Raw genomic sequence first — 10,693 nt, forward strand, 5'->3', positions numbered from 1 at the left:
TTTATGAATACAACTTTAATTGGAGGGAAAGAGTAAGTCTATATAAACAAGTTATATTTCTAAATTGTTTACCTTTTAAAAGATCCTTTGGAAGAGAAGAGGTTAGTAGAAGAACAGGTTTTTAAAACCAGTCTGCTTTCACCTACTTTGCGGGCATATAATTATTCTGACAAAAGGCTGTACTTCTTTAAAGGGCTAACGAGCAGAAATATTAGGGATTAAAAACATTTAAGGCACTTTCATAATTGTGTCTTATGTTATGGTATCCAAAATGGATTTTAAAACAAATCCCTTTTTCTTTTTTTAATTTTAGTATAATTGTGTTTCAAAAGGTAGTCAAATCACTTCTCTTTCTGTCCCTTCAACAAAGAAGATCATCAAAAACATCATAAATTGTAAATGTTAGTCATTGAAGAGTTCAAAGGTGTTTAAACTGTACTTCTCAATAAAGTTGAACTCTAGCTAGTACTACTCAAACTGTGGCCCACAGACAGATGCTGGTCTATGAATTGTTTGATACTAATCCACACAGTAGGACCACATATTGGTCTGCAGTAGATTGGAAATTTAAAAAGTGGTCTTTTACCACAGATAGTTTGAAAATTATTGTTCTAGATCAAGAAGTACAAATTGAAAATTATCAAGGACCAGAAACACTTTTCTTAACCTGAAACGAAAATATTAGCTGTTTTAAAAAAGGGATCTTAGCAAAAGGGAAACCTAAATGGATGTGTAGAAGATATACTTAGCAAGAAGTTAATGTTTGATATTTTTGCTTTCTCTGTTTAAAGTATTTTTGATGTTTTAATATAATTTTTTTACCTCACAGTTCAACTTCTCTGCCTACTTTCTCTAATAGAGCAAGGATCCTCTTCAAGGACACCATGACCTATTCATAACACTGGGTGCAATGTAAAAAAAAATTACATTAGAGATTGCATTGGAAGACAGTGATTTTTCACTTGGGGGTGATTTTGCCCCCCAGGAGAGATTCGGCAATGTCTGGAGACATTTTCAATTGCTATAGCTTGGGGCAGGGTGCTGCTAGCATCTAGTGGGTAGAGGCAAGGGATGCTGCTAAACATCCTACAAGTCATAGGATGGCCTCTTACAACAAAGAATTATCTGGACCATAATGTTAAGAGTTCAAGTTTGAGAAACCCTGTTAAAAAGTAAGATCTTAAAATTGACCTTTAATGAGTGAGTTTTGTTTCAGTTATATTTTAGGTTACCTTTTATCTTCTTAATAGTCAATAGGCCCTTATTCTCTCACAAGTTTTAGAAAAGAGTAGATTAGTATAAGGGGGAGCAGAGGCCAAATTATTCACCACTTGCCCAAGATGTAATTAGGTTTGTGATGTGGAAACTTAGAAATTCTGACGCTGACTCATACTCCCAGAACGGCGACTAGGCTTTGATCATTTTATTAAATTTTAAAGTAGCAGAATCATTGGGAGGAAAGTGGGACATGAAGCTTAATATTTAAGTGATCTTCTTTTTTGTATAATGTCTCAGATTGTTACATTCCTGGTTGGCTGTTTGGAGTTCGTGTGCTAGCATTTGTAATAACTGGATTGCTGAATTCTATCACTTTTAAAGGAGATCTTCGTCTGGACTATCAGATCATAAACTGTCCTGTTTTAAATTTATGTTCACATTTAGTGGCCAGTATTTATATTTGCACGGTGTCTTTGAGGTTTGATTTGTGGAGTTGGTGATATTTTTATAATAAGTAAATTCATTGCTGGGTCCAACACAGACCATTAGTGATTTAGGTTATATTCTGACATCTTTCTGGCACATTCCAAGTTCACAAAGGGAACTTGTATCTTAGATATATTGCATGAATGGGAACAAGATTCTTACTTTTAATGGAATTTTAAAACGTCATCCTTAGAAAGTTGTTTCTCTTTGGGGAAGGGGACAGGCTTTCACAGCAAGGGTTGGGGAGGAATGTAAATAAGGCCTGTTAATTGTAATAAATTAAGAAATGACATAGAGCATTGTGACTTCTGGGCATTTGGCAGAAAGATGCCATTCTGATGTAAATATTTTGGTGGCCGTTAGACGTTCAATATTCCTTAAGAAAGTGACCAACCTAGTGGTCTGCAGAGTGTTGTAGAATTGAGTATTCTGGTGGTTCAGAATACTGTGATGGCTTTTTGTTATTGTTGTTGTTGTTAATTGATGTGATAAACCCCACAGAGAGAAAGGCAACAGGCAGGGCTACATGTACTGATTCTGAGGGCAGTGGGGAAGAATAGGGTAGCCTTTGGTCAAATAAATTCACACTGTTTCATTTGGACTTCTACGTTTTTCTTGTGTGTCCCTTGTGCATTGAAAATAGAATTATCTCTGTGAGGGCTAGTGTAACGGGGTAGGGACAGACAAAGTGTTGGGTGGGTGAGAAATTCCTGTTACACTCTGCTTTGAGGATTACCACTGTACTTCCTGTTGTCGTTGGTCTCTCGTAGCATGCCTTGTGCTTTCACGTGGTCACACCATTTTCTAACCCAAGAAAAGGGGGCCCTTTATTCAGTTGCTCATTATGGGCAATGTTTTCATTGATTTTTGTTCAGTATTTCCACAACATCAGTTATTACTGTGTTCCTCAAATCTTTCCTTATAGACCTGAAAATTTTAATTCTTTTCTTCAACTTATGCTTCTGTATAGATAAACGAGACTTTTTTTGTTTGGCAGGAATAGTTTGGTTGGTTTCTAACATGTCCTGGTTTTAAAAGGTAACACTCATATCATTGTGACCAGATGATAAAGAACCTTTATAACTTAAGGAAGACATTTAGCACCTGTTCTGACCCTCCAGGTAGATAATTTTACTACTGCCAATTCTTCATTGACAACTGTGGTCTTGGAGGGCAATTTTTATATCTATTATTTGATTTTTGGACAAGGAGACACCCACATCAAGCAAATAGGAGAGCTATCCTGTCTTAAAAGCCTCTTGTCCCATGGGAGCAACTCCAAAGACATAGCTTCCAGGGTCCCTGCAAGAGACTTACATGTCTGTTCCAAGACTCACTGTACTTAGGGAAACCCAGAGCTGTGGCTTCCTGTCAGGTGTTTAAAGTTCTCCCAGTCTTGATGGGTTTTACCAATTAGGGGTCATTTCTACCATACCTAATGTTGCCTAGCAACATAGTTGACATAGTACTCTTTAGTAGGTTGTCAGGGGAACAGAGCTAGAAAGTTAACCAGAGGTCAGATTCTCACACAGAAGGGGAAAAGGTTCTGTTAATCCTTTACCAAACAGTATGCAGTATGCTAAGCAATTGCACAATAGATACTCCACCTACTTCCTAAATATAAAATATAGCCAGAGGAATTTCTTATTAAAATATAGCCAACACCAACTAACTTTTCCTCTCTTGAAGAGTGTCCATTCTTTGTGCTTAGCTGCTTGTGAATACGCTGCAAATTTTGCTGAGATATGTGTAAGAGTTGGATAAATAGTCAAAATGGTCCTATCAAAATGTCATGTATCCTTTGGTGCTACTCACTGAGTATGGTGAGTATAGTATGACATACTACAGGGACATTGAATGAAAATTTCTGGGGATCCCGACAATCACACTTTGATGGGAACCTATGTCCACCTAAGCAACCACCAAACACTAGGCTCTTGGTAATGGTGCCTCTTACTGTACTGTCATGTGGTGCTATTTTTGCCTGCTTCTGTTGCTCCTGGAAGATCAATAGGTGAGGATAATGAGTTATTTATTCAACAGTTATCCAACAATTATTTATGGAGTCCTTATTATGTATGTCAGGCACTAGGCGGACATCAGTGAACACGCACAATCTCTGCCCTCAAGGAACTTGCAGTGTGTAATCAGGGAGACTAGCAATTAAGCCACACAGTTTCGGTGTGACGGTAGGAAGAAGGACAGTGCTTGGGTAGAGCACCTAGCCCAGACTGAGCCTCAGAGAAGGCTTTCTTGTCTCAGCTCCTTTTATTGTGGTCCTTCCCATCCAGTAAACTTCTAGCCTTGGGATACAATTGACGAGCAATTTAAACAGTGTCTGACATTTCCTGCCTTTTCCAAACATGGTGGTTTTGGGCATTAATAGTGTTTAAATTACTTGTTTTATTGAGGTATGTAAAAATACTATAAACATGTTAGAAAATCCCAGTCTTTAGAAAATATGCATCAGATCCTATAATTTTCTTATTAGAAACAAACCAACAAAAAATAACTTCCCGTTATTTTGATCCAGTGTAATAAGATAAAATGAAGGTATTGTTGCTGTGACAGATGTGAAGGAGCCCTACTGCATCTGGATTGAGTCTTGGCTGACCATGTAAACTGGTTAACACCCCCAAACGAGGATAGAGGTGGAACAGAACCATTAAATCAAGGATCTGAGAAATAGAGGGGACGTTAGAGATAGTCTAGTCCAACTCCATTGTGTAGAAAGATGAAATGACTAGTTCCTGGTTCCCACAGCTCCAGTTAGGATCAGATACCAGGTCTTGCCAGGCCAATGCTGATAACAAACATGTTTGGGCAGGTAACAAAGAGTATCTGTAGATAGCATTTGTTTCCTTGGGGTACCCACATACTAAAAACGCAGAAGAGGAAAATGCTGTTTTAGCCTCATGTGGCTTTGTGTGATCATGGCCAGCATTCCTGTAATGCTTAAAGGGAGGAGGGAAATCACATGTTGATTTCTCAGTAATACCCACACATATCTGAAACAACATAAACCACCATCAACACACCTGATTGGGCATGATTCAGGGAAGCTGAAAAGGACAATCTTTTTTTTGTCCCCACGCCTCCCACCCCTCCCTCCGTCCCCATCCCCCCCACCCTGGTTTTTTTTAAGCCATTGGTTTTCTCAGTCTAGTTGTAGAGCGCAGCTCCCTGGCCCATGCTGGTATTATGAGGACAAAAGTTATGTGAAACAAAAAAACCACACATATTTACAGCAGCCCATATAATTTTATGGTATCGAGTGAAAATATATTTTAGGTACTTCTTGACTCTGAATTTTAATAAATCTATTGCAAAAGGTGAATTTATTGAAAGATCAGCAATAATATATAACAATTATTAGAACAACAGGTTAGTCACTTTATGATCTAAAAATACGTAGAAGCGTAATAACTATGTATGATGCCAGGTAGATACTAGACTTATCAGGAGGATCACTTTGTAACTTATGTAAATGTCTAACCACCATACTGTATACCTGAAACTAATATAAAATAGTATTGAATGTCAACTGTAATTGAAAAATAAAAATTAATTAAAAATAAAATAAAGGGAAAAAACACTGTATAATAAAAAATACAGGAACTATTTTCAGGCACCATGGTCAGAATAGTATGGGAGATATTTTAGGGTAAACAAAGGTGAACATGTTTAACTTCATTCATTTACTTCATTATTTGGGAATGAATCATGCTAAGATTCTGTGTGACGGCACCTCTGGATTCAGTGATGCACAGTAGCTCTTCTCATATCTGGTAAGATTTCCAGCTGTAAAACCTGCATGAAAAAATGACCCTGGATATTATACGATGGATGTAAAAAGTTGAAGGGAACTCTGATTTCAGACATGATAATTTTTCAGGCTTTCTTGAAATACAAATGACTTTTCCCCTCAAAATAAATAAGTTAATTAATAAATTAATTAAAAATACTGAGAATCAGTCAGTGTTCCTGGTTGTTAATGACATATTTATTAACTTTGGGATTAAAATTAATGCAAATCACCTTTAGTTTGGCTAAATCAACCTGGGGGTAGACGGGAAATAGGCTCAAACTAAATTTTTGTTTTGATTTACATACGTCAAATTGAGGCACTTTAGTGACAAATTTAGAGTAGGCACCGGCTTAGCCAGTTCCAAGAAAAAGTATTTTTGTTCCTTATTGCTTATTTTGTCTTCAGAAACAAATGTAATTTAACTATATTCTATACCTTCTAGAATTTAAAATTGACCTAAATTAGATAACTGCAAATTTTAGAAGCTAAGGTCAAAATGGTTACAAGTTTTTTTAAAATGAATGAAACGAATTGAGGATTGATCCCCTCACATGCATGAGTTAATAATCCTTCATAATTTAAATTTAGTGAACTGTTTTTCTGAGTGCAGTTATTTTACGTGAAATTCTAATGAGGAATTTTACAAGTAAGATATCAGTTAAGAAAAAATTAGAAAGTTATTAAATAGAGCTCCCAACCAAAGAAGCTTCCATCAAACATTCTTTCCCACCTCTCTGTCCAGTGGTGTTAGAACTGATTACTTCCTTATATGAGACAGTTTCTGAGCAAATTATCCCAAGGCAGAACATTTTAGATTCTGTGAAAGAAGACTGACCACTGCTTAATGAATGGGTTGATTCATGGGATGCAATACTAAGCAAACACTAATGGTAGACAACACAAAAATCAGAAAAGAATGTAACCATTCTAAATGCTGAGCGCTACAGTCACACACTTTCCAATAACTCTTAGAAGAAAAAGAGTAACTGACTATATTTGGCTGCCAAGTTTCCAAGTGGATTAGTTCCTCTTACAAAGGCACTTGTCAAAACTGCTATCAAAAGAAGAGAAGATGAAATTGGAAATGATCTTGACCATTAAAACAATTGCAACTGATAACTTTTTTAAGGATTGGGAAACTTTCTGCTTTTATAGAACTGAGCTGGTCTTTATGTTAAAGTGACTATGTACCAAGTCTGTTTATATGGTTCAGTGTTGTCCAGGTTGTATGTGTTTTGCTATTTTTACTTTTTATATATAAAGAACTAAAAAAGAAGAGAGAATAAAGTAATAAATAAGTGGATATAATCTATATAATCTAGATCTGAGTTCTCATTTCTGTTGTCTCAGCAGTCCCTTTTTAATATAAATCTTTAAGATGTGCATTTTTTGTTTCAAAAATTGTTTCTGCTTAAACAACAGTTTCAAATATTTATCTGTTAAAGACAGGAAGTTGGTTCTGTTTTAGCAATGTATTGATATAATTTTACATTTTTAAAAAATGTTGAGGCTGCGTTCATTTAAGACTGGCTGGGCTCACTGCCAGCTCTTGAGAAAAGCATTTATAGCCTATGGATTTTTAAAAGATTCCCTATAACAATATAAAACTGCTAACACTAAATACACTTTCCATCTGGTTGAAGACTAACTTCATTTAGTAAGAGACAAAAAAAAAAGTACTATCTAAAACAGAGATTGGGCCAAATCCTACTTGCTGCCTTTTTTTTTTTTTTTGCAAATAAAGTTTTATTGGAACACAGGCACACCCATTCTTTTTCATGTTGTATATGTCAGCTTTTGCTATTATACAGTGCAAAGTTGAATGGTTGTGCCAGAAGACAGCTTTCATCTCTAAGTCCAAAATAGTTACTACATATCTGGTGCTTTACAAAGTTTGCCCACCAGTGATCTAGATGTTGGTCAGGACAAGAGATCTATTACTCGTGTAGGGATGATGGAGGTAGGTGGGATAGGTCACACCAATTTGGTGAGCATCACTAGGATTTAAACCAATCTAGTATGTATGGACTAATCTGTAAGCATCACTAAGATTTAAACATATTGTGGGGACAGAGCCGGGAGTGCAGTTTCCAGGCTCTCGGCCTCACGTGGAAAGATGCTGGCTCGTGTAGTAAATGGCCATCAGCTGTGATCGGATGGCCATCAGCTGTGGCTAGTTGGCTATCAGCTGTAACCAGTGAGCCATTGGCCACTAATATAACTGCAGTGGCTATGCTAGCAGAAAATGGGGGCTAGCAAGCGAATGGGAGCTAGCAAGTACGGATTACAGTTAGCAAGTGGGGTTGGTTGGCAGAGAAGCGGATGGCAGGTTGCAGATTGTGTGGATCCTGTTTCCTATGTCTCCAACCCAGCTGCCAGCGAGACTATAGTGGTATGACTCCCCTATCTATAGCTCTGTGAATGTTCCTTTTTGGCCTCACCATATCCTGCGTTCTTATGTGGGGAGCGGGACCAGAGACACTGCATGACACCCTGCATGACACCCTGCATGACACATGGCGCAGCGAGCAGGGTACGGTGCCAGCCAAAGCTCTCCGAAGGGCGGTGGAGCAGTTTGTGCGTATGAACACTCAGTCTCAGGAAGACCAGGAGGAGCAGCTGCTGGAGAGCTGGACCCCTGTGGAGGGGTGGGAAGATGTGGACAGTTCTCCAACCAGCAAAGGCCGGAGAAAGCAAAGTTCATTGCAGCCGTATGAGCTGGGAAGTGCTTGCTGAGGCAGCCCGGATGCAGGACTTGTAATCCCAGGAGGAAAATGTTTGCTGAGTCCTTGGTGGAGGATGTGGGTGAGGTCAAGGTCGTCCCTCACCCCCAGGTTGGGGAGGACTTGGAGCCCTCGCCTTGCGGAGAGGGCACACATTGTGGGGCTGGTGCACAGCCCTGGCAAATGACTGGACTCTGGGGAATTGCCTTCCATCCCTGATTTGATGGACCGCTTGACTGTTTGCTTGGGAACGTACCACCATGTAGTGGAACCGGTGGATGTTTGTTTCCTGTGTCTCGACTGGCTGCCATCGAGAATATTTAAGCACCTTGACTGTGAGCCACTATTGTTCCAGCACGGTGCCCTGAGAGGCCCTGGCTGTGTCCAGGAAGTCTGGCTGTGCCCAGAGAGATTGGCAGTGCCCTGAGAAGCCCTGGCTGAGTCCAGGAAGTCTGGCTGGGGGTAGAGAGAATGGCAGTGCCCTGAGAGGCCCTGGCTGTGCCCGGGGAGACTGGTGGTACCCTAAGAAGCCCAGGAAGCCTGGCTGTGTCCAGAAGGACTGGTGCTGCCCTGAGAAACCCTGGCTGTGCCCAGAGAGTCTGGCTGTGTCCAGGATATTGCATTCACCTCCAGACTCCTTGCACAGGGCCCCTCTCGGAAGACGCTCGTTGCATAGATTGTGAGGCGAAACCCTGTAGGGGTGGAGTGTGAGGACAGAGCCAGAAGAACAGTTTCTAGGCTCTCGGCCTCATGTGGAAAGGTGCTGGCTCTTGTAGTAAATGGCCATCAACTGTGATTGGATGGCCATCAGCTGTGGCTAGTTGGCCGTCAGCTGTAACCAGCGAGCCATTGCCAGTAATATAACTGCAGTGGCTATGCTAGCAGCAGATGGTGGCTGGCAAGCGGATTGCAGTTAGCAAGTGAGGTTGGTTGGCAGAGAAGTGGACAGCAGGCTGCGGATCATGTGGCTCCTGCTTCCTGTGTCTCCAACCCAGCTGCCAGCAAGAATATAGTGGTATGACTCCCTTATCTATGGCTCTGTGGGTGTTCCTTTTTGGCTTCACCATATCCTGCGTTCTTATGCGGGGAGTGGGACCAGAGACCCCGCATGGCTCCCTGCATGACACATGTCTAGTATATACGAGGGTCAGTGGAGGGGTGCAGCTGATCTGTATCAAGTTTTCGGGAGGAAGTCTCTGACCAAGAGAAAAGATAGTCACTTGGGTCAGCTCCAAGGAAATGCGCCTGAACCTTCAGCGTGAGAGCTACAGGCAGAAATTAAAGGATCATGATCCCAAATCTTGGTGAGATGCTGAGAGCTCAAATGGCACTGCTATGAACACCTGCCACAGGCATGAAGCAGAATGGGAGGACAGGAGCACTGGCTGCCCTGCACTTCAACTCTGTGCAACCTCCGTGTATTCTCAGCACAGCTGTGGCTCACAGTAGCAAGAGAGATTAAATGCAGCTGGATGGGCTCTACTAGGTGAGCATTGGAGGCTGTTAGGATTTCAGCTTTTCCAGGCACCTATGGATTCAGCAGCTCACATCAGAGTGCCTCTCTTGTTCAAGGCAGTTTGGCTTCAAGGAACAAACACTCAAAGAAGCTTAAGGCAATGGTTCTCAACAGATGGTCTCAGGACCAGCCCTATTACCATCATCCCCAGGGTGGGAGGGTGGGGCAATTCTGATGCAAACTAAAGTTTGAGAGCAGTTTTAAAAGGTTTTGTTTCAAGATTATAATGAGTGATTTTACAGCCATCCTAGGACCTGAAATCAGCAGGTCACTTGGAATTAGAATGTAAGAACTGAGATTGCTCCTGATCTCTCCTGGTCCTCGTCCATGCTCCTGGTCCACTTCTCTCTGCCTGTCGGAAGTTCCCCAGCCACTCTCAGAAGACTAGCTTGCTACTGCACATTCATCAGCTCTAAATGGCTGCCCCACCTCCAACCTGATCATTGCCCTATCCTTCAGTTAAAAATCCTCCAAAGGCAAACACTTCAGTTTCTGCCTAGCCAAAGCTGGGTTCTCTTGGGTCACACGGCACCTTGAATCAGTGGAGGGCTCTGGACGGGAGGTGGGAGTGGGGATTAGAGATGGAGGGGTAGAGGTATGTCATTTGGAAGTTGGGGCTGGATAGTTTTATAGGGAACAGATCCCCTGAGCAGGGTCTTTGGAGAGGGCAGGAATATTGACATACATGTCTCCTATACTAAGAAACTCAAGGCAGACAGGAAAATTTTCAGGAGAATGCATGCATGATACACTTCCAGGTGTTCCCAAAATCAATGGGGTGGGGTGTGGGGACTGCAGGTGGTTGTACAGTGTTCCATTAGTAGGGGAGCAAAAGTCTATTTAGTTATATACCCAAAAGAACTGAATTTGAAAACAGGTGTTCAAAGAAAAACTTTACACAAATGCAAACATACATAGCAGCATTATTCAATAGCCCAAAGG

This window comes from Rhinolophus ferrumequinum, chromosome 9 (assembly GCF_004115265.2).
Source record: "Rhinolophus ferrumequinum isolate MPI-CBG mRhiFer1 chromosome 9, mRhiFer1_v1.p, whole genome shotgun sequence".
In the NCBI taxonomy this organism is placed as follows: domain Eukaryota; kingdom Metazoa; phylum Chordata; class Mammalia; order Chiroptera; family Rhinolophidae; genus Rhinolophus; species Rhinolophus ferrumequinum.